A 27,851-nucleotide genomic window follows, 5' to 3' on the forward strand; every position below is an offset into this window, starting at 1 on the left:
ACATATTTTCTTCTCTTCTTTTGTTCTACAGGCCCTCCTTTCTCTATGGCTTTTTGTTTCCCTTGTTCCTTTGCCACTTGTGTTGTTGCTCTGATATCTACCCTTGTAGTTGGCCATGCTGGGCTTGGCTTTGTTTCTTTCTTCTTCCCCTTTGGCTATGCTACTGGTTGTTTTTGTGCCTTTTTTTTTCTTTAGCTCTAGCTTGGGTGCTTCTTTCTCAGCACCTTCCTCTACTTTTGCATCCTCCCCAATACCTTGGGTCAAAGAAAGTGTTTCATGTCCTTGTTCTTCTTCATCATCTTCTGCTTCTTCACCTTCTTTTTCTTCTTTTTCTGTGCCTTCACCAAATTTGGCCTTTAATTTCTTTACAAGTTTGTCTTTCTTCTTTAGTGTGGAGGTAGTCTTTAACTCCATATCCACCTTTGACATGACCACATTATAGGTTCCAAAATGTGGTGCACTTTTGTCCACTTCCTTAGCTAATAGTGCAGTTATAGTTGCTGATGCCTCATCTATATTTATTTCATAGCCAAGAGGTCTTAACCATCTAACCTTGGTATGGAAGCTTGTATATAGGTGTAGTCAATATCTACAAGAAATCATACATCATTTACATGCTTCTCTATCAATGAAACTAATATTCCTAGCCTTTGCTTCATGGTATTCTTGAAGTCTTCAAAATAGCTAGTCATAAGGGTCTCAAAATTAGCTCCCATTTGTTCTATATATTAATTAACTTGAGCTATGATAGACCTATTAGCTTTCTAGACAACTTTACCAAAGGAAGGAAACTCATTCTGTTCATAGAAAAATATGCAAATCAAAATAGCACCAAACTTGCATTGGGCTCCCTTGGTTATCCTTATTGCTACTAAATTCTCATTAACTTGTTGCAGTTTTAGTTTTGCAAGATCATAAGTATGATCCTTTTTCACCAATTTGTAGCCCACATCCACTACAATGCAAGGCACACTATTAAGTTTGTTGGATTGGTAAAATTTGTGTGCAATAACCCTAACTAGAAATTCAACAAGAGGGTCTTGAATGGTGTCTATTATTATTCCTCTCTTGTTCCACTTGGCACTAGTGTTCTTTTCAATTTCTTCCTTAGAATTGCTTCTAAGGGTCTTTGGCTAATCTAGGGTTGGGTAACTTTTCACTCTATGTACAACCCTTTTTGTAATTTTCACTGGACCACCCTCCAACCATAAACTTCCATCATGTATCCTGTTAAGCACTAGCCTAATCCATTCAATTTTGAAAACTGTAGGGAATTCTAGGGCACACGTCAAACCCTTCTTATAAAAAAATTGATATTCTTCTTTCAACACTCCATTTTAACATAATTTCTCATAGGCTTCCCTCATCTCCATGTCTCCTATGGCTCCAATTTTATAGTTGTAACATCTTCTAACATCTTAAACCATAACTACCTTAGGGGGTATTACAAATAGGGCTCCAGACGGGTCATTTTTATATGCTACTTCATGAATTGGCTTGAAATTTGGTTGTTTCACTTCATTGGACACTAGTTGAACCTCAAATGGTTCCTTCTCTTGTGCTTTCCTAGAGATAGATGCCATTTGTACAATCTATGGTTTGAACATGAAGAAAATATGAAACTGCGTAACTCAACACAGATGCAAATACCTCAAATTCAATGAAACTATGTTGAATCATTATTGAAATTGGTTCAAATGCTAGATTTTCTATTGTGAAGTCATTCTACACTCTTCTTCATCCTTGCTCTTCATTCGTGATGAAGAAAAATCATTCAAAATATGATAATATACCCTATTTTCATTGCATTTAATGCTTAGCGCATTTATAGCTGTCCACTCAGCTTCTTAAGCTTTTATGTATTATTCAACTTCCATTGTTTTTTCCACCACTCAGCATCCACAGAAGTATCCTTCACTCAGCTTCAATTGAAATTTCTCTTTACTTAGCTTCCGCTACCAAGTCAACTACAACTGACCATTTGGCTTCTACTAATTTTGACTATCAACTCAGCATGTACTAGTATTCTACTTAGCATCTGAGGGAAACTCGACAACACTTATGAAATCTTTAAATGTTAAATTTGCATCTCTATTCATGTTGATCTCTTCTTATTAGTATTTTCTTGTTTAGGAACTAATGTATGATAAATCTTTGTAAATTAGTCCCACATGCCTTCTTGTACTTAGTTTGATGACGTGTGACCACTTGACCTTTTAGGTGAAGTGATCCCTTCATTTGATGTGCTACTCCAATCTTTCTTCTTCCATGTCTTATTCATTTCTCCTCTGGTATGTTCAACATCTACCTTCTCTTTACTTTTTTTGTTATTTGAATTGGGTGCCTTAGACCTTGTTGGGCAATTCCTATTGATATGACTAGTTTTCAAACAACTGAAACATGTGGTTTGACTCAACCATCTACTATAGTTTCCACTAAAATGTGTTCTTATGCAATTTTCAGCAATGTGTCCATATTCTTGATAGTACTAATAGTTGTACATGGTGTTGTAGTCCCAATTGTAGTGATGTCCATGGTTATTTCCCCTTGCTAGCTGATTAGGTGTCCACATAGGATTTGATTTGCACTCAAAAGCTCTATGTCCATACTTCTTGCAATTGTAGTAGTGACCTTCAAATCTTGGTGTTATGATAGTCCTAGTTCTATAGTTATGTGCTTGATGTCCTTACTTGTTGCACTTCTGACAATGGCTCACATTCTTAGGTTTGTCATGCTAATGGGTGTTCTTTCTCTTGCATAAATTAGAGGTATGTCCCTTTTTACCATAGAAATGACAAGTACATTTAGTGTTCTTACCTTTATTACTCCTTTCTTCTACAATCTTAGATGAATCTCCTTGTTTAGTGCTAGTGTATCCTAGTCTTAAAGTATCATTGCTAGCCCTTGGTGATTTTAGTAGCTGCTCAAAATACTTGATGGCCTCAATGGGTTTGTTGAATTTCTCTACAATCTCCTTCTCTCTTTTCAGATCATTTTGTAGTTGTTCATTTTGCATCTTCGATGTAGAGATTTCAGTATCCTTGACATTCAATTCATGATGTGCATTCATCATCTAGCTTAGGGTGTATAGCTACATGTTTAAAATTATTGCAAGCTCAATTGACTTTTCTTCTAGTCTGTTGGCAAGATTTCTCATGTCTTCTTCTAGCATAGCCTTATCTTCAATGGCTCTTTTCTTCTATTTAGTCACCTCACAAAGCATCATGGCTTGTGATTCTTGTTCAATCTTGAGTGTTACGATTTCTTCTACTTGGGCTCTATTCTTCTCCATTAGGTCTACTATTGCTACATCAAACTCTTTGAAATCTCCATTTGCAAATAGTTTTGAGGTGTCAATCTCCTTGTATTGTGTATCATTCTCAACTATGGAAATCTCTCTTCTTCTCTTTAAGGATTTTCTCAGTTCTTCTCTAGCTTCTTCCAAAGTATGTAGAGCTAGTTGTATATCAATTGCCTAATTCTCTATGATCTTCCCAATTTTGTAGACTTCCATTTCTAGATCTTTTCTCCAAGTTGTAAGGCTCCTCCTTGTGAAAACTTGGCTCTGATACAAATTGTTGGAATTTACAAGTAGGAAGATTTACTTCTGAGAGGGGGGGGTGAATCAGAAGTAACTAACTTTAACATTTTTTCAAAACCTTTTATTTGATATCATTTACATGCATCTAAATGTAATAAACATGAAATTAAAGACATGTATGAAAACAAATAACACAAGATTTTGGTAAACCAAAAATCCTCCTAAATGAGAAAGTAAAACTCAGGTGGGGATGACATTGAGAAAGTATCACTACAAAAATATGTAACTGTTCAAGGTTAAAAAGTTTGACCACTTCCAATGGTCTACCCTATGAAAGGCCCGCCCTATTAAAGACTTTACACCTTGTTAAAAGTGACCTAGTTAAAGGATTTACAAACATTCACTTGGAATGTTACCCTATTAAAGGATTTACCACTTTGTTTAAAGGCTTACAACATGGATATTAAACCAACCTATCATCATAGGATTTTCATTCCTAATACAATTGCTAGAGAGTATTAGAAATTCTTAACCTAATGACTTGCAATCCTCAATTGCTAATTTTAGATCCTCATTTTTCTTTGTTTTTTTTTATCCTTGCTTGATCTGATATGTCTCTCTTTGAAACTCTGATACTCTATTCTCAATCAACTAAATTCTACAATATTGTTCTTCTCTTTCTTAGTCTTTACACCCTTTTGCACTTCACTATAATTCACCCTTTCACTCTTCCTCATATTCACTCATATAGTGGGGTTTCATCCTCCTTATAAAGGCTTCAAATACTTAGGGTTAGGTATGAATCTATGATCAATATTCATTCTTCATTTCCTACTCAATTCTTTCACTTTTCCTACTGGTTGCATGCCTTCTCCATTTTTCTTATTGGTTGCATGTTGATTACTTAGATAATGCAAAAGATTCGATCTTATCTTCAATATTCTTTGAGATTCATCCTTTGTCGGCTCAAAAATAGTTTACACTTGAGTTTGTGAAGGCACAAACTCATATGTTGATTCTGTGTTACTCAACACTTACTAATTGTTGATGCTCGACACATATAGGAATTATGTCTCACTTGGTATCTATGGTAATTCTATTTTTCTTAGCATCTATACTCTACTTGACACCTATACTAACTTGACATCACTTATCACTTGGCACTTGAACTTGAATCGAAACCTAAAGTTCACTCAACACCTATTGAATCTCTTGACTCAGTACACATTATACTCAACATCAACTTAAGAATTGGTTAAGTGTGTTGACACTCAATTGCCAAAACCAATCTGAGACCAACAAGCTCCTAAATCCATCATTAAAGAAATATTTTCTAAAGAATCCAAAAGAAAGGAAAAATCAAAAGATATATGGATTCCAAAGTCTCTCCTAAATGATTTGAATATTAAAGAAAAATCAAAGTTGGCATCCATGCTTCCAAATACTTCCACTCCATTTTCTTCCAAAACTATTCCAACACCTCATACATCAAAACCTTAGGCTACTTCATTCATGTTTCCTCCATCATTCCACCACCCTTCAAGGTGTGTGTCAATGTTGATCTTTCCTACTTTTCCATCTATCCTTGAGAAATCATTACAATGTCCTATCTACTATACTATGCTTACCTATTATCCTTCCAATTTATTGTTGGTATTTTAAAGTTTTGTTGTCTATTAGTGTCAAACACTTAGTGATATATAAGGCAAACTTAGTCAGTCATTACTGTGATTGAGCTATTCTATATAGCCTAAGTCATGTAAAGACTTTTAAATAGTCATGTATATGTCAATCTCTATAAGAGTCAAGAAATTCTTTGGTTTCCAAGTACTTTTAGTATAAGCCAAGCCTAGTGAATGCCAAGTAGATAGAGCACATAGATGTTGATTTATATAGAAGGAGTTGTGTATGGTTAAGGTCAAGAAATAGTAGGAAGATCAGTTATGATGGAGCATCTGAGATAGTGAGTGTTGAGTAATAGAGAAAGAACATAAAAGTATGGAATGATGCAAACTTTGAGGTAAACCATTTCAAGCCAACATGGACATGAAAGTTAATAATCGTAGAAATTTTTTATAGAGGTTGTTATACATTTTGACATGGAACATCAATCCCTATGAGGAAAGAACAACCAATTAGGTGAAGAGACAAAAAGGGAAGAGTCTAGAAGACTCTACAAATATATTTAAATAGGAAGATCCAAACTCCATTTTATATATGGAGTGAGCTATCATAGGAAAAAATGCAAAGTATTGTGTGTAGGAGTTAAGTTTTGGATGATGCAAGAGAAAGTTATGAAGTGAATAGAGTTAGTGACCTGATGAATCAGTGAAGGATAGAGAAAAGCTATATCAAATTGGAGATCATATCAAGCATTGGAAGGAGGAGATTTTTAATCAATAGTTGTAAGTGTAGACCAAAGGATCAAGTACTAAATTAGTTTTGACAGATTGAATTAGGGAAAATCTCTTAACAAAGTGGTTTTAACAGACCTTTGTAAATATCTTTATAGAGTTCTTACTTAATAATAATCATTAAATCCTTTAATAAGGGTAAGACCTAACAATCTTAAAATCTTTTAATAGAGGAGATCTCTCACAAGGTAAATCATCAAAAGTGATCAAAATTATAACCCTAACAGGTTAACTTTGTTACTGCAGTAGTGAAGATTTGTGGATGGCATCCCCACCCCAATTTTACCTCTACTTGAAGTATTTTTGGATTACCAAATCTACTGTGTTATGTGTTTACATTTCATGGATGTGATACTTAGATCTATTTCAGTATTTGATTTTCCAAGCTATGTTATGCATAAACTAGATATGAGATGGTTAATATGGTGAATGCAATCAAGTTATTTTGAAGGATAATTTTTTTATAGATCCCGATTCACCCCCCCATTAGTATCTTTGGTTCCCAATTAAACTTCCAACATTTCTATCCTTCCATTCCTTTTATCATAGATAAAGTATAAAATCTTATCCTCCATATTCCTCCATCTTCTCTATTATCTTCCTTTAACTACCCTATCAACATCTTTGAGCATAATTTTCAATGGCTTTGGCCCATTATGAAATACCCTTTTAAGAGGAGCACTACTAAAAGAGAAAAATACTTTAAGTTCTTCCAAAAAATATAGAGAAAAAGAAAGAAAAAAGAAAAAAGAAAAACAAAAGAAAGAAAGAAAAAAAGAGAAAAAAAAAGGAGAAAAGGTACGTTGGTGAAAACTTGGTAAACAAGCACCTTGATAGAAAAAGTAAAGAGAAATGAATCTTTCCTATGGTGAAAACCACTTCTAGTGGCACCTTGGAAAAGTACCATGATGAAAACTTGGTAAATAGATCTCATGCGTAATTCTTCCATTATTCACCTATCCACTTTTTTCACCTTTGATCTTGTCAAAGTTGATTTATCTATAAGCATTGACTACATTTTCTATCAACTACTCTATTGTGAACTTTATTTTCCCAAGTCATTCACTCATAGTCTCCATAACAAGCTCTATCCTAAACTTTTTATTTTATCACTATCTAATTCCATTGACCCCTTGTTCTTGATCAAATTGAACAAGAGAAAGAAGAAGAAAAATAGGGTTCAAATAAACCTCTTGGAATGTCCATCTTTTGTGGACCACATGCTTTTACAACATCAGGTCATTATCCTATATACTATCTAGCTCAAATCTAGATCAATCAAATTTATATCAAATCAAAGCTAGGGGCATGTTAGTTCTCTTTAATTAAGTTGAGATTATTGGATAAGCATACCAAGGTGATTTTCTATGCCTAAATCAAATTAAGTTCATAGATAGTTAACTATCTATTATATTAATCAAACATCAGTTCTTCTAATATTTGTGGAATTAGATCAATTCTGATACTATAACTTGAATTTGTTACTTGTCTATCAAACCAAAAGCTCACATATTCATTTTTAACAATCTATACTAAACTAGATATTCTTTTTAAATCTCTTATTGACTTTCATTTGATCAAGTTCAAAGTTATGTTGGTGTAAATAGGTATTTACTATTTACACTTTACTTAAGTTAACTTAGGTTAGTGCATTATTTTATTATTTTTCATTATTTTATTATTTCTCTTTATGAGACACTTAGGAGTTTTTTCATCTTCTATAGTTGTCATGTAGACAACATAGAAGTATGCCACTCTAATTATGTACATGGTGTCTACACCATAGGAGTTTGCATCATTCCCTGAGTTGTCATGTAGACAACACAGTTTTTCGCACTCCTAATTTAGCACATGTTGTCTACAACACTGATGTGCATGTTTCACCTTTGTAGGCTTATCCTCACACCATTGCACTTACTGTTGTGCATAATGGAGGATAACCCATATCTGGTGGACATGTGTCTAGTTGTTGGACTTATCATGGTGCTGATTCTGAGGCATTCTAGATGCATCTCAGAGGCCTTTATATTGAGGCACTCCTAGTGTACTTGTACATAGAGTTGAATACTATATAGTTATTATGATCATACTTTGGTCTAATTTGTGCTTGTGTTTTGAGTTCCTTGGTCTTGGTTAAATTCTGCCCTAACGCAAATTCTTACAGTATGGTTGGTTCCTCATTCTTTTAGGTTCAAAACTTATGACTTTCAAACAAAGGAATTTCATTTAATCAGATTTTCAATCCTTAAGCTATGATTCAAGAATCATTTCATCGCTTCATATGGAATTATTTATTGAGGCATAATCATCACTTCTTTAAATCAATGTGTTTCTCACACACTGATTCAAAGAGGGACAAATGTATTAACTCTAAAATGATCCTATAAATTAAAGACTTTATTTGCTCCTAATTAAGGGTTCAACCCTAATTATGTTAACTCAATAACTAACATAATTGATCAAAATCATCAAATATTCAGTTCAAATGATCAATCAAATAAATTAGTTCCTAAAATCAAGCATTAATTATCCTAGTCCATTTACTTAAATCAAAAGATTAAATACACTTGGCTAAGTCAGTTATTAAAAGGAAATAATTAATCCCACCTACTTACATATCATGTTAAAGGGGACAAGTAAACAAAAAGGTGGTTACATGGACCAATGAGGGTAAATCACATGGATTAGCATTACATGGATCACTCCATGTTTAATCCTAGCCATCCCTCAACATTAAACCATAACTATTTATTTGAATCTCAAACTCTCTAAATAGGATGGATTTGAAGCCCAAATTCCCCCTCATCTCATTTGTATGATTATGATGAAACAAGAATTGTCTCTCTCACCTAAATGAATTGTCATAATGTTGCATTGATAGGCCCTCAATCTTAGTTGCATTGTCATTATAGTGAATAGATAAATTCATTTATGAATTTTCTTTCATTGTGATAGTAGTTCATTCTAGATTTGCATTGGATTCATATTTCTTCAAATAATTAGATCACACTTGCTTTCAATTTAATGAATCAACTTAGGATTTGCACTTATATCTCATTGATTTTATTGAATCTCTCATATTAGGTACATATTATCACTAATTAGGAACTCAATTATGAGGGCGATTGAGGATTTAGTCATACTCTTCCTAATTAGAAAGCAATAGGATGATTTGATTAAGGTTTAGATGTGTTTCTCTTGATATCTTTCATATGCTAAACTCTAATCACATAATGTCCTATTGAAGTGTGTTAATTTGCAAGTACATATATATTAGAAATATAAGAGGAGTAACTAAGAGGGGAGGGGTATACCAGTTACAAAATAAATCCTAGATCCCTTAGATGTCAGTACAAAATATAAATTTTTCTAAAACTGTTATTACTCAGTTAACACACAGGCACTTGGTAAACACTAATAATATGTTGTAACTTGGTAACCACTGAAATAAAAATTATTACTTAAAAATTATTGAATATGCAAAAATTAAGATATCATTTTCAATTAATCTTAATTATCTTAATTGCATACACATAAAATAAATAACATGAACACAAGGGACACCAAGATTTAACATGGAAACCCAATATGGGAAAAACCACCAATTGTAACTAGTTACCAATTTTCACTCTTATGAAGTGAGCCTTGTTAAGAGCCAACCCTATTAAATGTTACAAAACACACTATTAGGTGTGACCCTGTTAGAGGATTTAATCAACCTATTAGGGGTGGCCTTGTTAGAGGTCTTTAGACACTTCAATCTAGAAATATCACCTTGTTAGATGATTTACAAATAGTTGTTAACCCAACTCTATTAAGAGTTTGGTTCAATGCTACAATGATTAGAGAGTAACAATGATATGACCTAATTTTTGATGCAACTATATTTTTGATTTCTAATCTCAATTCTAGCTCAAATACTTGATCCTTCTTGATCGAATGTATCTTTGCATCTCCTCAAGGACATTCAGTTTATTCTTCTAATTCACTTCCTCTTAGCATCTACTATTCTTTAAAACACTCACACTCATTCAATTCTCAAATTGACCTTATATCAAACAGATTGTCAAGTCATCTTGAATACATCTTAGAATAATTAATATTCATCTCCTTATTCAGCTAGAACCAACAAACAAATTCATTACACTCAATATGCCAAAACAAGAAAATCCTTCATTAGCCGACCTTTCTTGGTAGACACTAACTCAGAAATGATTTTCCCATGTTAACCAAGTAAAATTAGTTAATAGTAAATCTTCATTAACTTTTTTTATTAATTGAGTGAGCTCAGTTAGCACTAGTTCCATCCAAATTTCCTTCATTAATCAAGTGAGCTTGGTTAATACTCAACTTCTGCTAACTTCTCTTTGACGATCGAGTGAACTTGGTAGATACTATCTCTTGAACTTGGAAAACATAGGAAACCATCTTCATTTCCTGAGTGAGCTTGACATGCAGTGACTGGTAAAGATATTATATTTTGTGTAACATCAAAGACAATATACAATTGATCAATTATTTTCAACAATCTCCCTCTTTGGCATTGATCGTAACACAACATGTCATAATATAATGAAATTTTAGAGAAAAATAATAGTTAGGATAATATACTTAGTTTCATTTTGATTCTCATCCATGAGAACTCCCTCTATTAATGTAAACTCCCTCTGACTTCAATTTCTCCCTTTGTCAAAAAACTCTGTCTTCAACATTTTCTCTAATAGAAAAATCCGTCTCTTTAATATCAGACCAAGTTCTTCAAAAAACTCTTTCTTCAACATTTTCTCTAATAGAAAAATCTATCTCTTTGATATCAAACCAAGTTCTTTCTCTTTGACATCTTCAAAAAAAATTATTTGTGATATGACTATGACAATAAACTCTCCCTCTTTAGAATATTTTTGTGATATGATAGAAAACTCTCCTTCTTTGAAATCTTATTTGAAAGAAAATATTCAATGAATATCAATGTACCTCATTTTTTAATTCATATGCAATCTACTCTTTCATTACTGCATCAACTTGACTGATCTTCAACATGCTCTAGTTGATGTATCACTAAACTTCATTTAGTGAGCTTCATATAGGGGAATGACCCCTAGCTTACATCTTAGACATTTAAATGCATCCTTAGATAATGGATTAGTGAATATATCTACAATTTGTTCTTTAGTATTCACATATTCCAATCTCAACTCTTTTTCTTGCACTAATTCTCTCAGAAAATGATATTTTATTGCAATATGCTTGATTTTGGTATCCATCACAGGATTCTTTGATATATTAATTACACTAGTGTTATCACAAAAGATAACTATTGGATCCTTGATCTCTACCTTCATGCTTGCCAATAGTTTCTTGAACCAAACAACATTGGAACAATTAACTACTACTGCAACATACTCTGCCTCTAATGTGGATTGAGAAATGCAATTATGCTTCTTACTTATCCAAGACACTAGTATTTTACCAAGAAAGAATGCTCCACCACTGGTGCTCTTCATATCATCAACACTTCCTACCCAATCAACATCAGTGAAGGCTTTCAAATCTAAATTGCCTACTTTCTTGTACCATAATTCATAGTCTTTAGTACCCTTCAAATACCTTGTGATTATCTTGATTTCCATCATATAATTTTCTTTATGATTATCTAAAAAAATTTCCATCATACTAGCTGCTAATGCAATATTAGGCTTTGTATATATTACATATTATAGTTTTCCAATTATCGATCTGTATGTGGTTTGATCTACCTCCTTGGAATCATCATTTTTGGAAAGCTTATGTCTAGTAGACATAGGTGTTACAATTGGTCTTGCATCTTCCATTCCAAATTTCTTTATTATCTCCTTGATATAGTTAGATTGAGTAATTTCGATACCATCTTTCTTTGTTGAATTTGCAATCCAAAAAAGAATTTTATCTCTCCAAACATGGACATCTCAAATTCCTTACTCATTTCTTCTAAAAATTCTTTTCACAAATTATCATTTCTAGTAAACAATGTGTCATCCACAAATATCTCTGCGAACATAATCTTCTTGTCTTGTCCTTCTTTGATGTACAGGTTGCTATTATCATTTGTCCTTTAAAAAACCAATCTTCATCAAATAGTTATGAAGTCTTTTATACCAAGCTTTGGGAGCTTGATAGAGTCCATAGAATGTTTTTTGTAGGTTGCAAACCATAGCCTTTTTTCTTGGATCTACAAAACCTTCAGGTTGTTTTATGTAGACTTCCTCTTCAAGAATTTCATTCAAGAATGCATATTTCACATCCATCTAATAACTTTAAATTCTTTGTGTGTAGCATAAGCAAGTAAAGTCCTAATAGCCTCTAATCTTGCAATAGGCACAAAATTTTTACCATAATGAATACCTTCCTCTTGAGAATAACCTTTGCATTCTAACATTGCTTTGTTTCTTGAAATTTCTCCATCTTTATTCAGCTTATTTATGAAAACCCACTTTGTGCCAATTACATTCTTATCTTTGGTTCTAGGAACAAGATTCTATGTCTTATTCCTTTCTATCTATAATATCTCTTTATTCATTGCTTCAAACCAACTTTCATTATCCAAAACATCTTTGACTAATCTAGGTTCAAATTCAGTAAGAAAATATGTACCTTTCAATTTACTCCTTGTCATTGTACCATCTAACTTTTCTCCATGTACCTTTCATATCTTGCTAACATAGGTACCTTGGATTTAGAACTTGTTCCACTTGTCTCACCATGATTTTTTTCATCATGCTTGGGTCCCACTATCTATGACTTGGGTCCTTCAAATTTAGACTTGGGTTATACTAGTTACAACTTGATAACCTCTTGACTATGACTTAGGTCCTTTAGAATATGACTCAAATTGCACTAGATGCAACTCGAGTGCTTGTAGAGATTTTGGGGACTCAGCAAGTGAAGTCTATTGACTTTCAATTGGATTTGGCAATGTATCAGATTGTTTTTTGCTCTCCTCTTCACTCTTTTTTGCAAACTCATCAATTCTCACATGTGCACTTTCTATGATCTTATGGGTAGTCAAATTCAAACATTTATATTCTTTCCTTTTACTGGAGTATCCTAGAAATATGCCTTCATCACTTTTGACATCAAATTTACCTTTCTAAGTCTCCTTCAAAATATAACATTTCCTACCAAATAATTTCAAGTAACTTACATTAGGTTTGTAACCATACCATAGTTCATAAGGAGTTTGATTTGAGTCTTTCTTTAGTTGTACTCTATTCAAGGTATGCACTGTTGTACTGATTGTTTCCTTTCAATATTTGATTACAACATTCACTTACATCATCAAAGTTCTTGCAAAATCCATGATTGATGTGTTTGTTCTTTCTACGATACCATTCTGTTGTGGTGTACCATGGGTTGGCACTTGTATTTTGATTCCTTTTTTAGTGAAAAATTCATTGAACTCATTAGAAATGAATTCACCTCCTTTATTTGATCTCAAATGCTTTAGCTTCATTCCTATTTCTTTCTCTACTCTTGCTAGATACTACTTAAACTTTTGAAAGGCTTTGGACTTATCTTTTAGATACATTACAGTCATCATTCTAGAATAATAATCAATAAAAATAATAAGTACTTATCTCCACTATAGCTCTCAATTCCAATAGGTCCATAAAGGTTTGTATCAACCAGATCCAAGATTTCTTCAAAATGATATTTCTTTCTCTTGAAACTTTTCTTGCCCATCTTACCAATTTGACAATTTTTACAAAGACCCATATCAGGTTTCCTAAAACTAGAAATACCTCTTAGTATTTTGTTTTTTCTTATCTTGATCAAGTTATCAAAGTTTACATGATTTCCTTTTCCATCTAGTAGCTTGGCCTTCCCATTCATGAATTCTACCTTGAATCCAATGTTATTCAACTCTGCCATAGTTAGTAGATTATGCTTTAGTCCTTCCACCTAATAAGCATTAGCACATCTAAGTTCATTATTTAGTGAGATACAACCTTTTCCCTTTATGCAACATGGTTCATTATTTCCATATCTTACACTTCCACTATCATAGTGTTACATATGTTCAAAATTTGTTTTATCACTAGTCATATGATGTGAACAACCACTATCAATAATCCATATATCATTTTTGCTAACATGAGAGATAAGTATCATTTTATCTTCTTCTTCATCAAATTAATCTTTTACAACAATATAGACCATTTCATCATCATCATTACTATCTAAATCTTTAGCCATAAAAAAAGACTTCTTACCTTTATCCTTGTAGTCCTTGTAGCTTTTGAAATCCTTCTTTCCTTTGTATTTGCTACACTTCTTTTCATCTTTGTCTTTTTTTTTTTTTGGACACCTTGCAACAATGTGACCAACTTCTTCACAAGAAATGTAGATTCAAGGAATTTTACCTTTGTACTTTCCTTTTCCTTTGGGATACCTTCTTGCAAGTAATGCTTCAATGGCTTCAAAATCACTATCAAAACCATCTTCTTCTTCACTTTTAGATTGTTTTCCTTTAGACTTTGCAACTTTCTTCTTGAGTGACATCTTGGCTTCAAATGAAGACTCAAGATTACTAGAACTAGGAACATAATTATCATAGTTATCTAGCTCAAATGATTTCAATATTCCAACTATTGCATCCAATGTTATATCATTCTTTAGATTGCATCTCATCTCTTGAATTGCTAAAACTCTCATTCCATATATAGGAATAAGTTTTCTAAGAAACTTACTTACCACTATCTCATCTTGAACCTTACCTCCTGAGGATTTGATTTCACAAATAGTCTTTATTTGATCAAATTGTCCTCTAAGAATTTTAGCTCTTTCTCTTCTTACATTATCATCTCCTCCATAGATGGATTTTAGCTCGATCTACATCTCATAAGTAGTACCACAGTATTTGACTTCATCAAATTTGACATAGTTGAGAGTTGAAGCAATATCAATTGTCATACTATTATGATTCTTATTCTCTATAACTTGTTCAGTAGTCATGGTTCTAACAGGTGCCACATATTTGTAGTTAAGATATTTTAGACCTGAATCACTGATGATTACCAAATGTAACTTCATAATTTCCTATTATGCTTTGAAGTTATCTCTGTTCAACTTGGGGATCTCTCTTCTGTAAGACATCCTAATCTTTAGCTTAGGTCCTTGAAACCTTCTTTGCAAGCACCAAAAGATTTGATACCAATTGTTGGAAATATAAGAGGAGTAATTAAGAGGGTAGGGGTGAAGCAATTACAACAACAATAAATCCTAGACCCCTTAGATGTTAATATAAAACATAAACTATGTTGAAACTTCTATTACTTGGTTAACACATTGGCAATCGGTAAACACTAATAATATGTTGTAACTTGGTAACCACTAAAATAAAAATTGTTACTAAGAAAATACTAAACATGCAAAACTTAAGATATTATATGTTATTAACTTTAATTATCTTAGTTTCATACACATAAAATAAATAGCATGAACACAAGAGACACTAAGATTTAATGTGGAAACGCAATTTGGGAAAAACCATAAATTGCAACTAGTTACTGATTTTTACTATTTTGAAGTGAGCCTTGATAGAATCCAACCCTATTAAAGGTTACAAAACACACTATTAGGTGTGACCCTATTAAAGGATTTAATAACCCTGTTAGGAGTGGCCTTGTTACAGGTCTTTAGACACGTCAATATAGAAATGCCACCTTGTTAGAGGATTTAAAAATAGTTGTTAAGCCAACCCTATTAAGAGATTTAGTTCACTCCTACAATGGTTAGATAGTAACAATGATATGACCTAATTTCTAATGCAACTATATTTCTAGATTCTAATCTCAATTCTAGCACAAACACTTGATCCTTCCTGATCGATTATATCTTTGCAGCTCCTCAAGGATATTTTGCTTATCATTTTAATTCGCTTCCTCTTAGCATCTTCTATTCTTCCATATACTTACACTCATTCAATCCTCAACTTGACCTTATACTTATATCATATGCATTATCAAGTTAGCTTGAATAAATCTTAGAATAATTAATATTCATCTCCTTATTCGGCTAGAAATAAAAAACAAATCAATTAAACTCAATATGAAAAAAAAGAAAATCCTTCATTAGCTGACCTTGCTCAGTAGATATTAACTGAGAAATGATTTTCCTATGTTAACCAAGTAAACTCAATTAAGACTGCATCTTCACTTTCTTTGGTAACCAAGGAGATTAGTTGGCACTAGTTCCATCTAACTTTCTTTCATTAATCAAGTGAGCTCGGTTAACACACAACTTCTACTAACTTCTCTTCGATGCCTAAGTGAACTCAGTAGATACTATCTTCTAAACTTGGCAAACACTACAATGCTTGACAGATATAGGAAACTGTCTTCATTACCTAAGTGAGCTTGGCATACACTGATTGGTAAAGATATGGCATTTTGTGTAACATCAAAGACAATATACAATTGATCAATTATTTTCAACAAAATATTCTACACATATAATAACACTAGATATATTAACTAGGGAAACCCTTGATTAGAGGGAAAACCCTAGTGGGGATGGTACCCACAAAATGATGTACTAATATAAATTATATTACCCTTCAATTAATCCCTTGGATCACTTACACACATTTACTGAATATTACTTGAATTATTCACATTTCACACCCAAATCACACATCACCATAAGGACAACCTTCCTTTATACCATTTCCTCAAAATAATTCCTTGAGTCATCCTTGAGGCTTTCTCAATTAATTATAATAGGACCTCATTATGATATTAAAATTATTTTACAATTATACAACACTATCAACTCACAGTCTTTACAAATTTGTACACGTATCACCTATGTCCTTGTACACTCGCTAAAATCATTATCATGTTATCTATTGCCACTATCTAACTACACTCATCATGATTCTATCCATGTTAAGAGATACAATGCACACATTAGAAACCACTTATCAGATAATCTATCTACACAGTGTCCTCTGTAATTCTTGAATAACTCTCAAATGTCTTTGACTCTCTATACATGCACTTGTACACTTCATCAGGATATAATGTAGAACATATTTCTATCTATGCTTGATCTCATCCCCAATACACAATGAATACGACCTTGTTCTTTGTTTTATCCTCTATCAGCCTTTATAGAAACAATACTACGTTGACATTAATGACAAACACAGTTATGAATGCAACATGTCAATCATGCTATCCATTTCTCCAATGATTTTGATACTCTCCCAAAGGAATACCATCAAAATTCATGCTAATAAAAATCTCCTCCTTTAGCATTGATGGTAATATAGATGAAAAACATCTAAGTTCCAAGAATACTAAATCCAACTATGCTATTACTATTGCTACTCTCTTCTTTTCAAATCATCTTCATCAATCAAATCTAAAACTCACAGAAACATTGTTTTGTCTGTACTTCCTCATCCTTAGGATCAACATCACTTGTTCACACTCTAACTCACAGGAATAAATATACATTCTTATCTATTTTACATGGATTGAAATCAATTGTTCACACTTCTCCCCCATTGACATTAATCAATCTATCCATGAACTATTTATTGAAAATAGATTAATCCAAGTATGAGAATGTGTTTTAATCATTGTTTTTCCACCAATGTCAAACCTGATACTTTTTATTAATAAAAATGCTTAGTTGATTTGAGTACTATAATTTTTTTTATTGATGAAGAGGATTTGATCATATGACATACCAAAAGCACCTAGAGAAAAGGTTGAGTTATGATATGAAAAAAGAAGTACAATGATTAGTAACATTAGTGATGATATTGTGTATTGATTATCAACTTAAGTTTGCAAAGGTTGGATAAATTAACAAAGTCTAAAAGAATGAGTAAGAAGAATTGAGTCTGCCAAGCTTGACCAAGTGGATAGTAGGTGTCAAGAAAAGTTAGTGTAAGTTGAGTAGAAAATCAATTAGAGATTAGAAAAGTCAAATTTCAATTTATGTTGAGTGATATAGTGTAAGCCAAGTAAAGTTTAGTTAATACTAAGCATTAGTAAAATTTAGTGTTTGCTGAGTAATCTAGTTGAAGACAAGTGGAAGAATCATATGGAAGCTGAGTGACAACATATTTGATATCGAGTGCCAGTATTCTAGTAAATGATGGATTTGACAAATCTAAGCTGACTATTTTATTTTTTTGAGTTTTTTGAAGCATGTGGAAGATAAATATGATGAGTTGGTGGCACAAAATTTATGGTAAACCATTTTGAGGTGAATTCAAAGAGGATTTAAGGAGAAGTTTCTAGAAGGGACTAAAATGAAAAGATGGGTAGATTCATTAAATCCTACCTAATCTTATCTTACCCTAAAATGGAAAATAGAGGATGAACAACAAAAGATTTTAATTTTTTATTTATAGAGATGGTTGGTCAAAAGAAAGGTTGGTCAATGTTCGAGAATCTAATTTAGACAAGAGGTCTAAGGTATTGCTTCATTTAGAGACTGAATAGAAGAAATTGTCATTGGCATGTGAAGCAAGAAGGCTTAGGAGTATGAATTCTAGAAGGTTGAACACGCTATTAGAGATGAAGTGTGAGAAAGCCAAGAAAAATGGAGGACTAAAACAAAGATCTGTAATTTGCAAGTGAGTTGTAATTTGTTATCAAATCAAGCCTTACTATTACTTTCTAATCATTATACTAGTTTAGGGTAAATCCTTTGGGTTAAGGTTGACCTAAGAATCATTTGTAAATCCTTTAACTAGGTGACATTCCAAGTGAATAATCTAAAGTCCTCTAACAAGGCTCACTCCTAATAGGGTGATTGAAATCCCCTAACTAGGTCACATTTAACAATATGTATTGTAACCTTTAATAGGGTTGCCCTTTCACATGGCATCACTTTAGAAGAGTGAGAATTAGTAACATGATACTGGTGGTTTTTCCCAAATTGGGTTTCCACGTAAAATCATTGTGTCAAATGTGTTATTGAATCTATTGTGTTTCATGCTTACATTTCTCCAAATCTGATTTGACAATAACCTACAAGTTTAAGTGATTGTATGATCTAATGGATGCATGCATGAGGAATATGTTTTATGGATATGGGTTCACTATGCTATGAAAAGTTTTATTTGTACATCTAGACATTGGATAACTGATTCATCCACCCCCCACACCCCCCTCCAATCATCCTAAATATTTCAACAATTGGTATCAAAGTCATCTACTTAAGAGGATTATTTTCAAGGTACTAGAAGCAAAAAATCAAGATGTCAAAAAGAGAGGTACCCAAATTTAATAGTGACAACTTTCCTGCATGGAAAATTTTGATGAAGCTACATCTAGGAGGTCTTGCAGACCATGCACAATCTACCATAGCCACTAAGAATCTTGATCCTGTTGGAACCCTAACTATTGAAGATCTAAACAAGAAGAAAGAACACAATCAAGCATGTTGGAGATTGCCTCTACCCTAAGTTATGCCAAGTTTAATGACACCAAGGGTTATGATAGTGCAAAGAAGATGTGGGATACTTTTCACACCATCTATGGAGGTGATGCAAATATTTTGAGAGCCAAATCTAAAAGTCTTTAAGCCAAATTATATTAAGAAAAGTTTTGAGAATACTGTTACCCATCTATGCTGCTAGATTTTTTGCAATATAAGAACTGAGATGTATACCATGTTCTAATCTAACTCTTGAAGGTCTAGTAGGTAGGGTCACTACTTTTGAGCTATCTAATTTTGACAATGTTGACTCTACTTTCAAAGCTAAGCTTTCATTGAAGGAACCTAATGACAACAACAAGAAGAAGGTAAAATATGTTTCTAATGATAGTTATACAAATTAGGAGGATGTCGAACAAATTGAAGCACTACTAGCAAGGAGATTTCATAGAAGTAAAGGAAAATTCAAAGGTAAGTTACCTATCATGTGTTTTAATTACAATGAGGTTTGTCATATTATTGCTAGATGTCTAGAGAAGATGAACTATAGAGGTGGAGACAAGTACAAAGTAGAAGAGATGAGGACAAAAAAGATTACAAAGAAAAAGGCAAGAAGTCTTACTACACTATAGAAGAGGAAACCAAACATGAATCTAATGATCATAATGATGAAGTGGTGTATGTTGTGATGAAGGATGATTCTGATGAGGATGAGGCAACTGCATTAGTGTCTTGTGTGAACAAGAATGATAGATGGATCATTGATAGTGGGTGTTCAAATCACATGACTAGAGATAAAAGTAAGTTCATTACCTTGAATTATTATGATGGAAATAGTGTAAGGTTTGGTAATGATACACCCTAACTAATAAAAGGGAAAGGCTCTATCAAACTCACAAAAAAAAATTTATGTGACAATGCTTATTATGTTGAAGGACTTAAGTATAATTTTTTGAGTGTGTCACAACTAAATAGTTCATGTTGCAAGGTTGAATTTGAGAACAAGATAGCTAAGATACATTATACAAATGGGAAAATAATGGGAAAAGGTGATCAAACTAGAGGTAATTTATTCTATCTTAATATGGATTATTCTATTTGGCCAACTATAGAATTTGATGATGTGTGGTTATAGCACAAGAGGTTATGTCGTGTTAATTTTGATAACATGCTTAGTATTAGTAACATGAGAAGAGTCAGAGGTTTTCCTAAGTTGAAGAAACTTGACAATATAATTTGCAAACAATGTCAGTAAGGCAAAATGACAAAGTCTAGTTTTAAGAGTAAGACTCATACCTCTAAAGGAATTTTGGAGATTGTTCATACTAACTTGTGTTGACCAATTGATGTGCAAAGCTACAAAAGTGATAAGTACATTATGCTATTTTTTGATGATAATTCTAGGATGATGATAGTTATGTTTCTAAAAAAAAATCTAATGCTTTCCAAATGTTTAAGTGGTACTTAGCAAGAGTTGAGAAGGAAATAGGTAAAAGTCTAAAATGTTTGAGATCTAATAGAGGAATCAAAAGATAGATATCTGCACCTAGAACCCCTCCACAAAATGGAATTGTTGAAAGGAGGAAAATATTTGTAATGGAGTGTACTAGGACACTCATGATGGAGAAAAATATTGATTTCAAATACTATAGAGAGATTGTAAGTATAGTTGTCTATACCTTGAACTATGTGCAAGTCAAGAAAGGTACTCATTGAACACCTTTTGAACTATGGTATGGATACTCACCTAATGTAAAATATTTTAAGGTATTTGGAAGAAAGTGTTATATTTTCAAAGATTTTAGAAATGGTAAGTTAGATGAAAAAAGTGAAGAAGGTATATTCCTTGGCTACCCCACAAGAAATAAAGCTTATAAGTATTTAAATACTAATACTAACAAAGTTGTGGAAAGTGAAAATGTGAAATTTGATGAATATATAGAAGTACATGAGACTGGACCTATGAAGGAACTAGAGGAATACAAATAATTCATATACTTCTATGAAGGTATGCCTAAGATGCTATAAATTAAGGTGCAAATCAACAACAAGTTTCACTGACTATCAACTCACATACAGTGAATGTCAAATTACATTCAAGAATCAAACTACAGTCAAGTGCTAAGTGGTAGAATGAAGTTAAAGCACATTCTAATTCTAAGATTTTTATTTTCTTAGCATTCATGATCCTAAGATAGTGAAAGATGCCTTAGAAGATGTTGATTGGAGTAAAGCCATCAAAGAAGAGATTGAATAGATTGTAAATAACAAATCATGGACTCTAATTCCTAGACCAAAAGATAAAAATGTGATTGGTACCAAGTGGGTTTTTAGAAACAAGCAAGATGAAAATGGTAAAGTCGCAAGAAATAAAGAAAGATTAGTTTGCAAGGGGTATGCACAAGAAGAAGGGATAGGTACAGAGAAACATATCTCCTATTGCAAGATTGGAAGGAGTAAGAACTTTTCTTGCTTATTCTACATACAAAGGTGTCAAAGTTTATCAAATGGATGTTAAATTTGAAATTATGAATGAAATATTAGAAAAAGAGGTCTATATAGAACAACTAGAAGGATTTGTTGACGTTGACATCAAAAACATGGTGTGCAGACTATAGAGAGCTTTATATGGTTTGAAGCAAAAACCAAGAGCATTGTATGAAAGGCTTCACAATTATCTTGTGAAGATTGGATTTGAGAGAACTAATGATAATAGAAATCTATAATTGAAGACATAAAAATGAAAAGATATTTTAATATCTGAAATTTTTGTTGATGATATCATATTTGGAGGTTAGGATAATTTATGTAAAGATTTTGCAAATAAAATGAAGAAAGAATTTGAGATGTTTATGTTTGGAGAGATTAAGTTCTTTATGGGTTTGCAAGTACATCAAATGAAATATGGTATATACATCACTCAGTCAAAATATGTAAAGGAGGTACTAAAATATTTTAGATTGCAAGATTCCAAGCTAGTAAGCACACCTATGTGGATAAGAAACAAATTGTCAAAGAATGATGATTCATCTGAGGTGAATCAAATATTGTACAAGTCTGTGATTGGCAAATTGCAATATATAGTGCATAAAAGACTTTATATTGCATTATCCCTTGGGATAGTTGCAATATTCTCTGCTAATCTCAGGGAGAATCATTTGATGACTATTAAGAGAATAATGAGATATTTGAAAGGTATAGAAGACTATGGTCTATACTACATGAGAAATGATAAGTTTGAGTTGAAAGCCTACACCAGTGCTGATTGGGATGGAAATATTGATGATAGAAAGAGCACTAGTGGAGGCACATTTTTCATATGAAAAGGATAATTACATGGACTAGCAAGAAGCAAAACTGCATATCTCAATCTACTACCAAAGCTGAATATGTTGCTACTGCAGTAAATTGTATAGACATTGTATGGATCAAACAACTACTCAAACATATGGAGGAAATCATTGAACCTATGATACTTTAATGTGATAATACAAGTGAAATAAATATATCAAATAATCTTGTGATGCATACAAAGACTAAGCACATTACAATCAAGTATCATTACTTAAGAGAGTTAGTTCAAGACAAAGAGGTGAAGATGGAATATGTGAATACAAAAGAGAAAATAACTGATATCTTCACAAAAGCATTACCTAAGGATGCTCTTAAGTATCTAAGAGGTAAACTAGGGGTGATAACTCTATCCAAGATTATTTAAGAAGCATGAGGAGTGCCCTACATCAACTGAGATGATTGACATATGTTACACATTGATGCAATAGATCTTACTTTAGGGGCTTCCAAGAGTAATCAAAGAGTTGCAAACCAATCACAAGATAGGTGACTAAGAGACAAACTAAAAATGTTCATATCTATATATTAACATGACAAGTCTTTGGCATTATTTTCAAAGAGGGAGAAATACAACAGAAGGAGAAATCGAAAGAAAAGAGGGAGAAATATAGAATACCAAACATAGTGAGAACAAGGAAGAAACATAGAATATCTACTAAGAGGGAAATAGTGTACCTGATGATTGCTACAGAGGGAGAAATTATTACATCTACCTAGTAAGAGGGAGATAGTGTTGAGGGAGATATAAGAGAGATAGATATATGAATATTAGAAAGAGGAAGTGATCAAGAGGGAGTCATAAGGATGAGTTGATTGTCTGTTGGTCAAAACATAATTTTGTAACCTATATAGAAGATGAAAGTTGTTGATAGAGGAATATATTTCAATACAAGGAATTATTTTCTTTTTGGTATTGTTGTTGGTACTAGTTTTTCATCAATGTCAAAAAGGGAGATTGTTGAAAATAGATTGATCCAAGTATGAGAATGTGTTTCAATCATTGTTTTATCATTGATGTCAAACCTACTACTTTCTAGTAAGAGAACTTCTTAGTTGATTTGAGTACTATATTTTGTTTGATTGATGAAGAAAATTTGATCAAATGAGATAACAAAAGCACCTAGAGAAAAGGTTGAGTGATAGTATGTTGGAGTACAAAGATTAGTTAAGATAATGATGATATAGTGCATTGATTGTCTACTTAAGGTTACTAAGGTTGGATACATTGACAAAGTCTAGAAGAACAAGTAAGAACAATTGAGTCTTCCAAGATTGACTAAGTGGATAGTAGGTGTTGAGTAAAGTTAGTGCAAGCAAATCAGTTGGAGCCAAGAAGAAAATCAATTGGAGCCAAGCAAATTCAAAGTTCAGTGTATACCGAGTGATATAGTGTGAGCCAAGTAAAGTTTAGTTGATGTCAAGCATCAAGATGGGTGGAAGAACATGATGCAGGAGAATCTTGGTTGTAAGAGCAATTTTGCATCACCAAAAGTATTTTATTTTCATTCTTTTCTATTTTAATTGGACTCATAGATAGGGTGGTTACTATTTATGGGAACTTGCCATTTTTAATAAGTTTTTTATACAAGCTTGGAATGTTCTCATTTTCTATGTGAAGATTCATTTTAGAGTTATAAGCCTACCATAAAAATCTCATTGCTCTAGCTTAGGTAAGGAAGAAGTTATTGTGGATTTTTGATGGAAATAATTTGCAAAAAAATCTGTAGGCTCATTGTTGGAGGCCTTAGAGTGCCTAGATGAGGTCTGAAAACTTGATGGAAGGGTACCTACATGATTTTGAGCTTGTAAATTAGGAGCTGGCATTTCCAAAAAGTGGTTATAATAGCCAATCAGAGCAACAATTTGAGAGTTACGGCCTTCCAAAGTTGGACTACCCAAAATATCTAAAATAATTGTTAAAGATGTATTTGGCTAACTCTATATGTATTGTTAGGGTCTGTTGACCCTAGGTATTAAGTTTCATTGTCTAGAACCTTCTCGAGTGGCATAAAATTGCCCATTTAAGAAAGGCCTGAATATTATCTATGAAAACTCTATGTAGTAGTTCACAGCTTAGTCTTGTAGATTACTGTAATGAAGGCACCTGTGTGAGTTAGCATATTGTACTTATGAAATTTGTAATTCCATATTTTTGGCACAAATAAGTTCATATTTTTTTTTATGCATTTGTTATTGTTTCTTTGTTTCTATTATGGGTTTATGGTATTAAGGGGAGCACCCTTCATCAAGTGTTGTTAGAGCTAGAGTTCTTGAGTGTATGGATAGGTAACCAACTATGAGGTGGTTCACACCAAGACCATGGTTTGGGCTGAGCATGTAGATAGATTTTGATTGTGAGGTAGTTTGCACTAGGGTTTTAGCAGAAGTGCAAAAATACCTCCATGAAGAGAGTGTGGCAGAAGAATTATAGGTGTTACACATTAGGGTTTTAGTGCCTGTTACCATTTCTTATTCCCCGCAAAGGATTCAAATTTCAAATGTCTACCCGCCAACGGCTAGTTCCCAAAGTTAATATTATTTGAATGCTTGAGAAACACCAAACAAATTAAAAAATCAAATTTATGATATGTTTCGGCGGGCCTGCAGATTCCTCATCGTTGGATCTCCTCAGGATCTACGACCCTCGCTACATTGCCAAGAAAAGCTACTCGATAGATATGCACAACGACTTAGTGAGTTTTTGACATGTGTCTTGGTGGGCCTAGTTTGGCAGAGGTGGTTCGATTTGTTTCTCTGGTGCCAAGTTCGAATAAGGTCTACCTCACTATCAGAAAACTCAAGCATCTCGCCATTAGTGATGTAGCGAGTCACCATGAAATGAGTGATGGTGGAACCTCATGTGACATGGAAGGGTAAAGATGCTCAGGAGGAATTCTAACCGTTAGATTAAAACAGAATCAATAGTCCTCGCTATCTTGCATTGGAAAATTGCATGTTGTTTAAGCTATGCGACATAGGGAGAATGGGGCCCACCACTTTTCATAAAGCTTCATGCAGCCTCCCCACCTTTGATTTGATCTCAAATCAATGACCATCATCTTCTCACCATGAAGATTTGCTAGGGAGATACTCATAACAACTTAGCAAGTATGGGACCCACTAATCTTCAAAATACCTGATGCAATTTCTTCACCCTTGGATTGACCTCAGATCTATGGCTCTCGTTAACTCACTATGGGAAGTTGCTTGAAGGATATGTATAGCAAATTGGCGATTCACTGTCACATGTCTTGTGGGGCCAAGTCTATTCCATAAGCCACATGGTGGACCTTGAACCAATGATGTGTCAGGAATGAATGTACAGGTTAATGACACATCGATAGTTGGTGGATCTCTTATTGGCTAGGGCAATGATAGTGCAAAAGTGGGCCAGTACCTTCAGTGTGTCTTTCAGGGTCGTCAGATCAACATGGATCAATGGTCCTCATTAACTGGCCATGGGAAGATGCACTTTGTTTAGTTATAGTGAGTTAATGAACTGGCGACACATGGATCATGGGCCCTATTTCCTTGCGTAGGGCTTCCTGACAGATTGGGTGTATCTTCAGGCCATTAGATGATGGCAGATCAATAACCCTCATTACATCACTATAAAAAGATGCTCAGGAGATATACATGGTGAGGTAGTGATTTGAGGACACGTGTCCTCATGGGTCCAGTTGAGGTAGTAATGGTTAGATGTAGCCGATAGTTATTGTGACCATCGTGGTCAGGGTTTGCAAGGATGGCACAGTTAGTAATGAAAAGAGATGGTCAACCATGTAAGACCCACAAGTTGGCAAAATGAAATGAGTTGGTTGGTCCACATGGCTCATCCTAGTGCCAAGGTTATTTTGACCTACTGATCATGTTGATTCATGAACTAAAAATAGGGGAGATTCAATTTTGTCATGCGATTTGATCTCTGTGATTGTTTCCAACCACCAGAAGTGAATGCTAAACATGGAGAACACTCCACTGCCTCTCGTAATCCATCTACTTGGTTAGAGCATAGTTATGGTGTCACTTCTTTCTTTTCAAGACATACAAAAAATTAGATACCATTGCCCTAGATCTGAATCCATGATCAGATTTTCCCCATGATTATTCTTTGTAGGACTTCAATGCAGTAGTTGTGGAGTAATTGTAAAGAAGAGGACATCTCAATTGTGCCTAAACTATAAAGGAAAGTTTTGAGAATTTTGAAAGGTTAGAACATTCTCTATTGTTCTTTGCTATTGCTCTACAACTCCAGTGTAAAATTCCCCTTGCCTCTGAACTGTATGACATTCTACCTTATCTCCTTCAGCCATTGGTGTGAAAGTGCAAGAATCCTTGCCTCTCATTGATGCTTTGTGGAAATTTGTGATCTGCATGACTGTATCTCCTTGGATCCATAAATGATAAAATAAGTGAATATCCCTTTCCTTGTGTTATTCATCTTGGTCTTCTGATCTGTATGTGATTATTTGATTAAAGAAAGTCTAAATGTGCATATCCTTAGTTTCATTTTGGTTCAATAGTGCATATATGGGCAGAGATTGGTCTAAACATGCTATTTTAGTGCATCACCTCTTTACATTAGATTTGGTAGATTTTCTTTCATGCTCTCCTTCTCCCTTTTCCCCTCCAAGTTTAGTTAGGTGCATCTTGATAGTAAGAGGAAGCCAGCCTTCTACAGAGACTCAACCTCATACTTCAAGTCCCATAGCTTGGAGGTTGTTTCCATGTTTCACTAGGTTGTCCTCATGCATGGGCTTTGGAAAAGGGTGAAAACCTAAGTGACAATAGATTTTGGCATGCCTTGTGGGACAAAAAATCAAAGATTCAAATCAATTTTAGAACCTCCACAAGTCATACCAATAGTTTTTGGCACTCCCGGTGGGACACCTAGTTAGAAAATTTGAAGTCCACTAGTTAGCTAGTTGATCCCGATACACTAAGAATTTGGGTGTTATTCTTAGTACCATTAGCCTTTGGAGGCATCCAATCAAACACCATGGCAACTCTAGTGCAGATATATTGGTTTCAAGTAGAAATAGTGCTGGTATGTAAAGATCACCTTTGATCTTTTTGTGATTTTCAAGTTTTCTATGAAATTGTAG

This window comes from Cupressus sempervirens, chromosome 5 (assembly GCF_028749045.1).
Source record: "Cupressus sempervirens isolate cs-2001-9-10 chromosome 5, ASM2874904v1, whole genome shotgun sequence".
In the NCBI taxonomy this organism is placed as follows: domain Eukaryota; kingdom Viridiplantae; phylum Streptophyta; class Pinopsida; order Cupressales; family Cupressaceae; genus Cupressus; species Cupressus sempervirens.